Raw genomic sequence first — 13495 nt, 5'->3', positions numbered from 1 at the left:
ACCAGAATGTAGGGGATTAAGACAAGTTTATTTCTAATGAAGTGTTTCTTATGTATGTAACCACCATGCTAGATAAGGTGGAGGTCACAGCAGGATGATATTATCGCTGCCACCAAGCATCTTAAAATCTCATTTGTTCTAACCAGAAAGATGAGGTCGATAAGGAGAAACGGAGAGCACTATCAAGGGTGAAGGGCCGGCTGGCTGGGCACACATGAAATGTGTTGACAGTTATGGCGATCCCTTCAAAGGGAAGACGAATCATTTATTTCTTTTTAAAGTTCACTTTTTTATTTTGAGAGAGAGAGAGAGAGCACAAGCGGGAAGGGGCAGAGAGAGAGGGAGAGAGAAAGGATCCCAAGCAGGCTCTGCACTGTCAGCGCGGAGCCAGATGCAGGGCTGGAACTCACAAATCGTGAGACCATGACCTGAGTGGAAACCAAGAGTCAGATGCTTAACCAACTGAGCCATCCAGGCACCCCACGAATTATTCCTTTATAAACATGTATTCATAACATAATGTTAATAAAGTACCCTGCCTCTTATTTTTTTTTTATATTTTTTAATGTTTATTTTTGAGAGAGAGCACAAGTGGGGGAGGGGCAGAGACAGAGAGAGAGGCACAGATTCTGGAACAGGCTCCAGGCTCTGAGCTGTCAGCACAGAGCCCGACGTGGGGCTTGAACCTATGAACTGAGAGATCATGACCTAAGCCAAAGTCGGATGCTCAACCAACTGAGCCACCTAGGCACCCCTAAAGTACTCTCTGCCTCTTAAAAGGGGTAGTAAAAAGTAGAGGGAAGATGAATTTAGAAAAATAAACATAAGGATCTAGAAATATTATCCAAAATGGAATTTATGAAAGATGTACTATTATGAATTCACAGATATTTAAGAAATTTGGAGCATGGCAATTTCTAAGAACACCGCCAAGGTTCTGGTCACTCTTGTATTTTGTGTTTGACATTATAAGAAAACAACACCTTCAGAGTGAAATCTGATATTTAAAGGGTTCAAGAAGTGTGAAAAAAGAAAATAGCCCCTGAAATTATTACTTTTTAGGTATCTTTTTTTTTTCAAAAGAATGTCCTCAATTTTGTAGTTTATGGAAAATAAAGCAAGAATTCTCATGCTTATGAGGCTAAAGCAATCAAAGAAAGAGAGGGCTCAGTCGATTATCCTCTTAGTATAACTCAAAGAAACTATTGAAATAGAGGAAAAACACCTTTTTAAAAAAAATTTTTTTAATGTCCATTTAAAAAAAATTTTTTTTACATTTATTTATTTTTGAGAAACAGAGTGAGACAAAGCAATAGAAGGGGAGGGGAAGAGAGAGAAGCAGACACAGAATCTGAAGCAGGCTCCAGGCTCTGAGCGAGTGGTCAGCACAGAGCCTGATGTGGGGCTCGAACCACAAACTGTGAGATCATGACCTGAGCTGAAGTCGGTCGCTCAACCGACTGAGCCACCCAGGTGCCCCTTAATGTTCATTTTTGAGAGAGAGACAGACAGAACGCAAGTGGGGGTGAGGCAGAGAGAGAGACACACACAGAATCTGAAGCAGGCTCCAGGCTCTGAGAGGTCAGCACGGAGCCTGACTCGGGGCTTGAACTCACAAACCGTGAGACCATGACCTGAGCCAGAGTCAGACGCCCAACCAACTGAGCCACCCAGGTGCCCCAAAAAACACCTTTAACTTGGAATTACTATCTCTGGATTGTTAATCAAGAAATGCACACTATTTTTTTTTTTTTTGGTATAGTATTTGAAAACAATAAACATTTGATAGTTTGGAAAAATATATAAAATATTAATACATATAATCACTAACAAAAAAATAGTGAACTGGGTGCAGTGGATATTTCAGAGAACAGGGCAGAAAATCTCGTGAGGCCTACCATCTAACTGAGAAGAGAGATGGTAAGAAAACAACAGACTGATTACAGATTGTGTTGAGGGCCATGAAGGAAAGAAGCTGAGTACCATGCTAGAGAGTAAATGATGGGAGAATGTCATTAGATGAAATGGATGACCGGGGATGGTCTGTCCAAGGAACAAGCACTGAGGACAAGAGGACGGGAAAGATGGTTCCAGGCAGAGGGCAGAGCAACTTGTGGGCCTGGAGAAAGGAAGAGCTGGCGGAATGGGCAGAGCTGGTGAAATCAGGCCAGGCTTTGCACAGGTACACCTGGAGCTGGGGCTCTGGGCCTAGATGGGGTTTGATGGAGGGGGCAGAAACGAACCGGAACCGTGTATAAAGAGTGCCTCAGGCCTGGGACTGGTTGCTGGAATTCAGGGGATGTGTTTCTGGGATATCAGCAAGGTTCCAAAAGTGGGGCATTTGGAAGGAGGGGGAAGTAGGAAATAGTTCCACAGATCTGAGGGCAGACTGTGGGGGTCTTTGAATCCAAGCAAAATACATATTTTAAGTAATAATAAGGAACCACTATAGGTTTTTGACTTGGGATATAATACGATAAACACGGTCTTTAAGGAAGATTGTGCCACCTCATCTAGGATAAATTATGGGTAGAGAAAGAGACAAGGAAATCAGCTAGGGGAATATGGCAATATTTTAGGTATTTAATAGGCACATGAGCATTGGGGATGGGGAGGAACCCGCCTTCCAGGTGTAAGGAGACTGGAAGTTGTAAAAGTTGGGACCTGGATACAGGGAATGAAATGAGCGATTATGTCAAGGTTTTGAATCTCGGTGGCTGAGAGAATTCATTTTTTTCATTCGCTCCAAAATCATTTGTTGAACATTTACTGTGTGCCATGTGCTTACATCCTGAGGACATAATGGTGAGCCCAAAACAGCCTTTTCATGTCTTCGTAGAACTTTCAGGCTAGTAAAAGAGGCCTATACCACACAAGGAAATGATAAATTGCAATAATTCCATGCGCTGTGAAGGTGCAGAATCCCCACTGTATATGCCTATGATACATACAGGGAACCAGGGAAGGCTTCCTGGAGGAAAAGCAAGCCAAAATTCTAAGTGTGAGTTGGGGTTCCACTAGGCCAAGATGAGACAAAGGATCAGAGGGAACAGAATGTTAAAATTCAAAAGCCCTGTGCCAGAAAGGAGGGTAGGAAGTTCAAAAAGGAAAAACAAGACTCCTATGACAACAGCCTAAAGCAAGGAAGCCTGTGACTCTGGGGTTGGGGGGTGGGGTGTGGAGCATGACGGTGGGGAGGGGGGGATTTGAAGAGGCAGGAAGGGGTGGGTTCCCTCAGAGCTTTTGTTTTTATTGTAAGATAATTGGGTTGATCTACACTAGAGGTATATAAGCAAGGGTGACACGATCAGACTTGCGTTCTTAATCACTCAACCTGGGGGAGAGGAGCAAACTAGAAGACAGTGGATTAGGTATGAAAGGACAGGCTGTGAGGTTACTGCAGTGACCCAGTGGAGGGATGGATAATAGTAACTCGGGCTAGGGCAGTAGCAGTAGAGAGATGGACAGGCGTAAGTGAATTTGAGAGATATCCAGGAGGGTGGTGGCAAAAACAAGGAAGGGCAAAGTCAGACTGTGAGCAAAGTTGTTACCAAAGTTGTTACCAAAGAGCTGACAGAGGAAGAAGAGCCAGAACGGGAAACAGCAGTAGCTCAAGACTTAAAGTAATGAATTTATTTATTTATTTATTTATTTATTTACTTACTTACTTATTTATTTATGAGAGTCAATGGGGGAGGGGCAGAGAGAGAGGGAGTCAGAGGATCCGAGGCAGGCTCCACACCCTGTCAGCCTGAGCCGAAGTCGGATGCTGAGCCACCCAGGCGCCCTGAGACTTAGAGTGATGATTTAATTAATTAATCAGACCTTGACCGAGCGCTTACTATGACCCAAATGCACTGCCAAGTTCTGGAGTCAACAGTAAAATGAAACATGGTAGATGCTATGTGGGCGTCTGCACAGGATGGAATGGGACCCAAGAGAGAAAAGGCCCAGCTTACAAAATAAGGAAGAAAAGTGAGTGTCACCAGAAGCATCATAGAGGAGATGATGTATGAGCTGCGTCTGGAAAGATGAATCACATTTTCTAGGCAGGCAGAGGAAGGAAGCGTATTCCAGGTAGGGGGACTGCACGAGCAAAGACATGCTCTGTCACGCTGGTTAGGGTCCAGGAAATGCAAGTGTTTTACGTGGCTGGTGCAGTGGGGAATGAGGCTCAGGTGCGGATGGGGAACAGAAGAGGACAGGCTGGAGAGGAAGGGCAAGACCAGGTGATGGAGGACCCTACACAAACCTTACCTTACAGGAAATGGAGACACTGCTGAAGAGGAATCACATGGTCACATTTAGGTGTAGGCAACAGAGCGCTGGAGGGACTGATTGGGATCCAGGAAGTGGGCGCAAGTCCTCTGCCACTGCAGAGCTCTGGCCAGAGGAAATGACCACAGGGAGGAAGAGATAGGGCAGAGAGATGGGATTATTTATCAGTTGTGAGAGGAAGGCACGGGAGAGGAGCTCAGGGTAACTCCCAGATTTCTGCCTTGTAACCCTGATTAATAGTGCAAATATAGAAGAAAGGGGTGTGGGAGTGGGGGAATAACGCATCACTCTCGGACACGTTGACTTTAGGGTGGCCGGGGAACATGAGGTAGTTGGATGCACAGGTCTAGGGCTCGTGAAAGAGATCTAGATTTGTGTGGACAGTACTCGTTCTCACCCACAACCGGTTCTCCTCTCCTGGCCCAGAGCCTCACCTGTAGTTGGGTGGTGCCATGTGACTAGTTCTGGCCAACAGCCCATGAATGAAAGTGATGTATTCCCTTCCAGTTGAAGCATTTACTTGCTTAACTAAGACCTCCTCTGACCCCTTCTCCTGCAGGGTGATCATGGAGATTTTGTGGTGAGAAGCTAAGGCTGAAAGCTCTAAAGCTGGATCACTATGTCATCATATGGAGGGCAGTTTCTCTGGAGGGTCGCTTGGACCTGCGGTAGATTCTTTATGAGCAAAAAAATAAGCTTTTCCATATTGACACTAAGGAAATTTTGGGATACGGACTTCAAGCTGTATTACAAAGCTGTAATTATCAAGACAGTATGGTCCTGGCACAAGAACAGACACTCAGGTCAATGGGACAGAATAGAGAACCCAGAAATGCACCCACAAATGTATGGCCAACTAATCTTCAACAAAACAGGAAAGAATATCCAATGGAATAAAGACAGTCTCTTCAGCAAGTGGTGCTGGGAAAACTGGAGAGCAACATGCAGAAGAATGAACCTGGTCCACTTTCTTACATCATACACAAAAATAAACTCAAAATGGATGGAAGACCTAAATGTAAGACAGGAAGCCATCAAAATCCTCGAGGAGAAAGCAGGAAAAAACCTCTTCGACCATGGCCGCAGCAACTCACTCAACACGTCTCCGGAGGCAAGGGCAACAAAAGAAAAATGAACTATTGGGACCTCATCAAAATAAAAAACTTCTGCACAGTGAAGGAAACAATCAGCAAAACTAAAAGGCAACTGACGGAATGGGAGAAGATATTTGCGAATGATATATCAGATAAAGGATTAGTATCCAAAATCTATAAAGAATTTATCAAACTCAACACCCAAAAACCAAATAATCCAGTGAAGAAATGGGCAAAAGACATGGAGATTTTGGGATAGTTCTTATCTCACATGTGCTATTAGAAGCCAGGGAGGAAAGGAAGGAAGGAAGGAAGGAAGGAAGGAAAGGAAGGAAGGAAGGAAGGAAGGAAGGAAGGAAGGAAGGAAAGCACGAAAACTGTGGCCAACAGTGCCAGATGCTGCTGAGAGGGAGGTGCAGTAACATGAGGGCTGGAAAGAGTGGATTGGATTAGGAAATTAAGAGATCATGATCTCTTCTGTGAATGTAGCTTAGGGTTGGCAGTGGCGGGAAATAAGACTTCAGTGGGTTGCACAGTTGAACAGAAATCCCGGGACATAGAGCAGATTGGATCTTTAAAGAGATCCTCTTGTTAAAGAACACCAATAAGTGCTGGGTAAAACATTTTAAACACCATCATTTAAAAATGCATGGCTGAACTAGATGTTGGAAATCCTCAAAGGTAGAAAGGAAGCCCGCTGGGTGAGAGCTGGAGCTGGTGTTTGCTTGGGGAATAGCTGGTAATCTTTGTTGAGCCAGAGCTAGGGTTGAAATGCCATGTGCCTAAGATCTGGAAACCAACTCTAAAGCCTGCACAAAGGTGGGAATTTGCATCGGACCCTCTGAAAGGGGACCCACAGTGGGTAAATGAGGAAAAGTCATGCCACAGATGGAAATGGTAGGGATCCTTGTACCAGCTTTCAACAGCAGCATAACAAATGGTCACACAATTAGAGGCTTAAGAGAGTGCACATTTATTATCTCACAGGATCTGTGGGTTACAGGCTTGGGTACAGCTTAACAGGGTTCTCTGCTTCAGGCTCTCACCAGGGTGCAGTTCAAGTATTGGCTGGGGTCTTGGTTTCATCAGAGGCTTGGCTGGGGGGGGAAGATCCACTTTGAAACTCCATTTGTTGGATGAATTCGTTTCCTTTTGGCTGTAAGACCGAGGAGACCCCAGCTTGTCACTGGCTCTCTGTTGGAGTCTGCCCTCGGGTCCTAGAAGCTGTGTGCAGTTCTCTGCCGTTGGCCCTGTTCATAGGTAGTTCAAAACACAATCTCCTGCTTCTTTAAGGCCGGCAGGAGAGTCTTACTAGGCTGCTGGGATGGTCTTACACAGCGTAATGTAGCAGTGGGAGTGACTTCTCATCACCTTTGGCCCCATACAGTAACCCAATCAAGGGAGGGGCACCCCACCACCTTTGCTATATTGTATTGATTAGATCCAAGGCACAGATTAAACCTGCGCTCAGGGGAAGGGATTTCACCCAGGGTAACACCAGGGGGCGGACACTGTGCCGCAGTGTAGAATCCTGCCTACTACTCTGGCTTATTCCAATCTTGGCTCTGGGCAAGAGGAGGGCAAAGAGAAAAACAAAACAAAACTTCTTTGAGGATCCTCTAACTGCAAACCCAACTTCAAGTTTTGGGCCAGATTTTGCACTCTGTGGTTCTATATCTTCTATCATTCATTTTACAATAGTTTTTAATTTCCTTTCTGATTTCTTTGATGCATGGATTATTTAGAAAGGTGTTTCTTAATTATATGTAGATCTCCTTATCTTTTTGTTAACAACTTTAAGCATAATTTTTCTGTGGTTAGCAAAAATACTGGGCACGATTTCAATCCTTTAAAATCTGTTGAGACATGCATCATGCATATTATATGGTCAAGTCTTACATACTATTTCGTATGTACTTGAGAAAAATTGTATAGCCTGCAGTTATTGGGAGCAGTGTTCTGTACCTCTATTAAGTCCAGTTTGTGTTTGTTTGTTCAGACTCTATATCCTAACTGCTTCCTAATTCTTTAGTTACTGATGTAATTATGAATCTCTCTCTCTCCATATATATATATGTATATATATACTTTTTTTTTTTGAGAGAGAGAGAGCATGCACATGAGTAGAGGGGCAGAGGCAGAGGGAGGGAGAAAATCTCAAGCAGGTTTCATGCTCAGCGAGGAGCCTGACACAGGGCTCAGTCTTGCCACTGTGAGGTCATGACCTGAGAGCCTAAATCAAGAGCGGGATGCAAACCACTGAGCCACCAGGGCGACCCCGAATTTGTCTATTTCTACATAAAAATATTTTAATCTCCAAAGGTTTTATATTTATAATATTCACTTAGGTTTACTCACATATTTAATAGCTATGTTTTTCTTCCTTTTCCCTTGTGTTTCTGGCATGTTCTATGGGATCATTTTCCTCGTCTTAAGAATAGCTTTTAGTCTTTTAATGAAGTGCTACTTACTGGTTGCTAACTCATTTTTAGTTCTCTTGAAATCCTTCTCTTTCATTCTTAAAAGAAGATATTTTTGCTGCTATAGAATTCTAGTTAGGTACTTCCCCCCCCCGCCCCCCCCCCCCCCCCCCCCGCCGATCATTTCCTTTCATGATCTTCTGGCCATAAGCTCTTTAAATATTCCTTCTGCCTCGTCTTCTCTCATTTTCTTTTGGGACTCCAACCGCATATTTAGACTTTATTGTATCTTCTCCCCTACTCTCCCTTTTGTGTTTTTCATCTTTTTGTCTCTCTTCTTCATTCTGGATGTTCTCTTTTAAGTTATTTCCAGTTCATAATTGCTCCTTTCTAATCTGCTATACAAAATGGCCAATTGAGCTAATTTCTGTGTATTTTTTCAGTTCTAGGATTTGTTTCAAAACTTGTTTCTTTTAAGAGAGTGCCTCGTTCTCTGTCCACATTTTTTCTTAAGTAGGCTCCACACCCAACGTGGGACTTGAACTCACAACCCTGAGATCAAGAGTCAGATGCTCTACTGACTGAGCCAGCCAAACACCCCTCTGTCAACATTTTCGCACTCGACTTTTATCTCCTTCACTACAATAAGCATAATTAGCTTATGGCTTGTTTAGTCCTGGCTTACGGTATCTTATCTTCTAATTATCTGATTACCTCTTCCTCTAAAATTGGGTTTGAAAAATCATTTGCAGAAGAAAGAGAAGACTAGGATCATGTTTTCTTCCTCCAAACGAGGTTTCATTTCTTCGTGGGTTTTTTTGGCCAGAGACCTGGGGGCATCGGCAATCTGGGATCACCTTAATCCGAGTTCAGGGCTGAGTTCACTGAGTGGGTCCACTCACAGCAAGGCGCTGTCAAGTGTAAGGACTGGTGTTTTCTGGCTTCACCTGTGCTCTGAGCGCAGCTGACTGTGTGCACAGTATGTGGTGATGGTGGGCAGTGGTGATGTTTACTTGCGTTTCATCCTCGATGGGTCCTGGGCTCCGTCTTTCATTCCTCAAGCTACCAGAGGCCGGTGAAGCCACCAGAAGCATAGCGTAATCTCTTGGCTATCTCCAGATTGGCAAATGCTCCCAGGGCAGAAGTGGTCCCGAGGGCTACACTCATCTCTCTGAATTTCCACCATCTCTCGGTTCTTGGCCTGATGATTTCTCGTTATCTTGTGGTGCTTTCGTACCCCTAAGATAGGTTTTATGTTTCGCTCAGATGTTAAAAATTTCTTCAGTCAGACAGTTGGTCTGAATTACCTTGTCTACCACTAGTGGAAGCCAAAGTTTCAAGATTTTGCAGTTTAATTGTATTTGAATCCCAACAACAAAGCTCCAGGAGTCCACATCTTAATTGTACTTCTTACTTCAACAGCAAACAGAAAATTTAAGCAAGGTACATTTTATAATACTAATAAAGGACAGAAAGTGTTTAAAATAAGTGTTATAAAAGAGGTATAGGACCTTAACAGAGAACATCAAAAAAATTTAAGGGAAAACACAAGACCTAATATATAGAAAAACAATCCTTAATTTAATTACTTCCTTTAGTGTCATTTATCTTGTTCCTCTATCTCCTTCATTTCCTGGAACTGGAATTTATATCTTAAGCCTTGATAGATTCAAGTTAAATATTTTTAGCTAGATTAACATCGCAGGTGACATTGTCTAGTTTATATCTAGTCCCATCAGGAAACATTTCTGGTTATCTCACCATGCGTGTTGCTAAGAATAACCACTGAATTAGGGTGACTGACTTGACTGGAGTGGTCTTCAGATTATTATTAGTTATCGTTGATAATAAATTTTCTTATGGTCATTATCACATTTGTAACAAAAGTAAAGGATCTAACAACAGTTCCCTTTTCTCACTGACCTTGTAATCTATTTCTTTTGCTGACACAAAAATACTTCAAGTTCAACTGGACTTTTTCATATCACGTATTTAAAAAATAATCATCCTACTCTAACTTGCAGACTGCACAGCCAATCACCACGCGGCCAGTTTGCAAGTACTAAACCACATCTACCACATAGAAATAAACGTCTGGTAATTTGAAGGTGGAGATCTGGAGCTGTAGTCTGTGGAGTTTTACCTCCAGGAACCCTGTTCAGCTTATCACCTCCTCTCTTTCCTGGCTGGCTTCACTTTGGGCCGTGACACCACACTCCTGGGGCACAGGTAAATAAATTCCTCCATCCGGGGCCTCTTGCCCAAGAGAAGCAGCATGTGCTCCTATAACTGGCTATGGCTAAGGTCTAGGTTGGCAGAGCACTGTCTTGGCAATGTTTCAGTGTTGCTGAGTGCAGGACGTCACTCATCCGGCTCTCTGGTTCTGGGGACTATGGGGCATGCTTTCAGACTCTGCTCAGATCAGGTGGCCCTGTGAGAAACCCAGATGCCGTTCTCAGCCTGAAATCATTGGCCTGAGGCCTCGAACAGCCCGGCTGCTCCACGTATTAAGGAGAGCAGTATCTCCTGGCGTTATTTGCCATTCGTGGTAACCTGTCTGGGAAGCTCTAAGTTTGTGCCAACGCTGCAAACTGGAAAGGTTTAGACGTCTGAGGAACAGCAAAGAAAGGGTAGCCAAAGCAGAATGAACAAGGAGTGGTAGGTGAGGTCCAAGAGGCTGCTGGGGACCAGATCATACAGCATCTTGTAAATAATGGTGAGGACTAGATTCTACTTAAGTGTGACGGGGCATTACAGTTTTATGCAGGGGAGTGATGGGTTTAGACTTACATTTGATAAAGCTCACTTTGGCTACGGAGGCTTGTTAAAAAAGGTGCAAGTATGGGAACAGAGAATTGTAGTAGCCCGAAGTGCAGTAGCCGAAGCGAAGCGGCAGCTTGGATTAAGCAGTGGGAGGAGTGGCCAGATCTGAGAGAAGTTTGAGAGTAGGGGTAACAAGACTGGCTGATGGATTGGATAGGGAAAGTGAGTAGAACTTAAGATTGACTCCCAGTTTTTGGCCTGAGCAGCTTGGGTGAATGGTAGTGCCATTATTTGAGGGAAGGGCAGGCTGTGGGCACAGACTGAGAGATCTATTTTTGACTTCAGTTTGAGATGCCTTTAAGTTGTTCATTGGGCATGTAGACAATATGAGGGAGGGTGAGTAGCGTTCTGGAAATTATTCCATGAAGGTCCATTTCCTCACTGCCTTTCAGTCCTTTACCACCGCTGCGATCTTCTGTCCCCACCATTCAACCAAAACTACTCTAGACAGGGCCACCAGAGACTTCCAAGTGATGAACTCTGATGGGCGTGAAGTCCTCTTAATCTCCCTGAAGAAGTGGCTCTTCTGACACAGAACTCGCCACCGTCCTGATTTTATTCTATTGTCTCCTGGTTTTCCTCCAGTAAGTCGCTATTCTTTCTTTGGCAGAATCCTCCTTATCTACCATTTCTCAAACACTGATGTTCTTTCATGGCTCTACACTGAGCCTTATTCTTACCTGAATCACAGTTTATCCTGTATTCCAAACCACAGTGAGAATATCTCCCTTTCACTTCTCTTTCAAGCAAGAAAGCTGTGACTCATGTTTTTCCCTTCTTTCATATTCTCTACACTCAATCCCACTGTTACCTTTAGTGTTTCTCAATTCCTTTCCGTCCACACTGCCAAGGCCTTAAAGGTCTTCAATGTCTTTTCGCTAGAACGTTCCAGCAGCCGAACTAGCTTTGCCTCTCCAAACTGTCCTCTACTGTTGATAGTGACTTTTCTGAAATGAAAGTTAGCATTCCTCTGCTTAAAACCTTTCACTGGCTTCCCTCTCCTCGGAACAAAATCCAACTTCTAAGCACAGCATTAAGAACTCTAATATAACTCCTATTCATAGTTCATTCAAGTTGTTCAGTTTTAAGAATGCTGCTCTGTTACATTAGCTTCTCTACAATCATGAATGCTGCTCCTTCCTTCTGGACTTGAATCCCTCACTCTTCTGGCCAACTTCCTCTTTCAAATGCCAGCTCAGCCTTTCTTTTCTGACCTGCCACCTTTCTGCTGTCTCCATGTTTTGTTGTTTTTTTTTTAATTTTTAAAAAATGTTTATTTATTTTTGAGACAGAGAGAGACAGAGCATGAATGGGGGAGGGTCAGAGAGAGGGAGACACAGAATCTGAAGCAGGCTCCAGGCTCCGAGCTGTCAGCACAGAGCCCGACGTGGGGTTTGAACTCGCAGTGTGAGATCATGACCTGAGCCGAAGTCAGATGCTTAACTGAGCCACCCAGGCGCCCCATGCTGTCTCCATGTTTTATTGGAGGTTCGTTGAACTTCCTGGGATTAGAGTTTTTGCTTTCTTTATTCAGGGTAACATTTATTAACAGGATCGTTATTGTGGTGGTTCTTAATGTGTCAAGTGGGTTAGGCTGAACTACTTTCCAGAATTCTCTTCCCTGAATGTTTTGCTTAGAGTGAGCCATTTGATTCTTGAGCAATTTCAGAGGGCAGGTGTGAAGCAGCAACTGTCCAGTGGCTCGTACATGTTGCCGATCTGTGGCTCAGCAGCTGCAGCTGGGCCTTCCCCACCTTTCCCGCATCACCCTTCAGCTTTTCTAACCTTTGGACAAGGCATGTGTGAAAAAGGACCCGGGCTTTTCGAGGAAATCATACCATCAAAGTCAGAGGTAATAAAAACGGACAAGGGTTTCAGTCTGTGCTTGCGATTTCTAGTTGTTCCTGTGTCTCCCACTTTACATCCACCTTGCCTTCTTTATTGCCCGCTCTGTGGACTTCAAGCTCCTGCATCAGAAACCAAGGTAAAAAAAGACTTTCAGAGACCAGCTTAACCAGCTCCCACAACAGCAAATTCCTTACAAACATATATCTCTGAACGCTGATAGTTATACACAAGAAAAACGATGAGGCTAGTGAGACTATCTAAAATGGTACTTGTCATTATACTCTCAAAGTACCTGTGCTAAAGGCTCTATTGTTCACATATTCTTACTGCCTTTCCAAAGATTTTTTAACTTTTTGATAGGGGATTTTCTCTCTGTATTATCAGTACAGGGTGGTGCTTAGCACCAACTAGGTTCTTATAAATCCTTTGCTAATGAATAATGTGAAACACCTCTGTTGACCCTAGCAAAATCTCTTTAACAAAAAGGGTATCAATCTAATTTCTATAGTAAGTGAATATATTATCCATCAATAAATACTGAACTGATATCTATTGTTTCATAAATTAAAATCCTAAGAAGTCAATGAAAATAGCAATTATCCATATGGTACATATTTTCAAATATTTCCTATTATGTAAGCTGTCCTGTGTACAAGGACATCCTTATACAAGTATTGGAGAATTAAAAGCAGACAAACCTATAGAAGGGAAGATTTTTTAAATTTATTTGCTGGATTCTTTAGAATAATTTTATGACACATTGGGTCCATATTTTCTGTAGACATATTACTAAAATAACAAAGTCAATAATGTGACTTGATACACAAGATTTCCTTTAGTTATTTTAAGAATACTAAAAAAGCTTTAAGTTTCCAATAGCCTGTCAGTTTGGCCAGGAATAGCTTACACTAAATTATCAGTTCAATGACATGTTTGATTTTTACCCATATGACAAATGTTGAAATATTTTAGAGTATTACACAACTTGAAAAACCTAGTCTCAACTGTCACTTTACCGCAAGATGGTAGAAT

Source organism: Panthera tigris, chromosome C1, assembly GCF_018350195.1.
Source record: "Panthera tigris isolate Pti1 chromosome C1, P.tigris_Pti1_mat1.1, whole genome shotgun sequence".
Classification (NCBI taxonomy): Eukaryota; Metazoa; Chordata; class Mammalia; order Carnivora; family Felidae; genus Panthera; species Panthera tigris.
Note: the sequence above shows the minus strand (reverse complement) of the source record.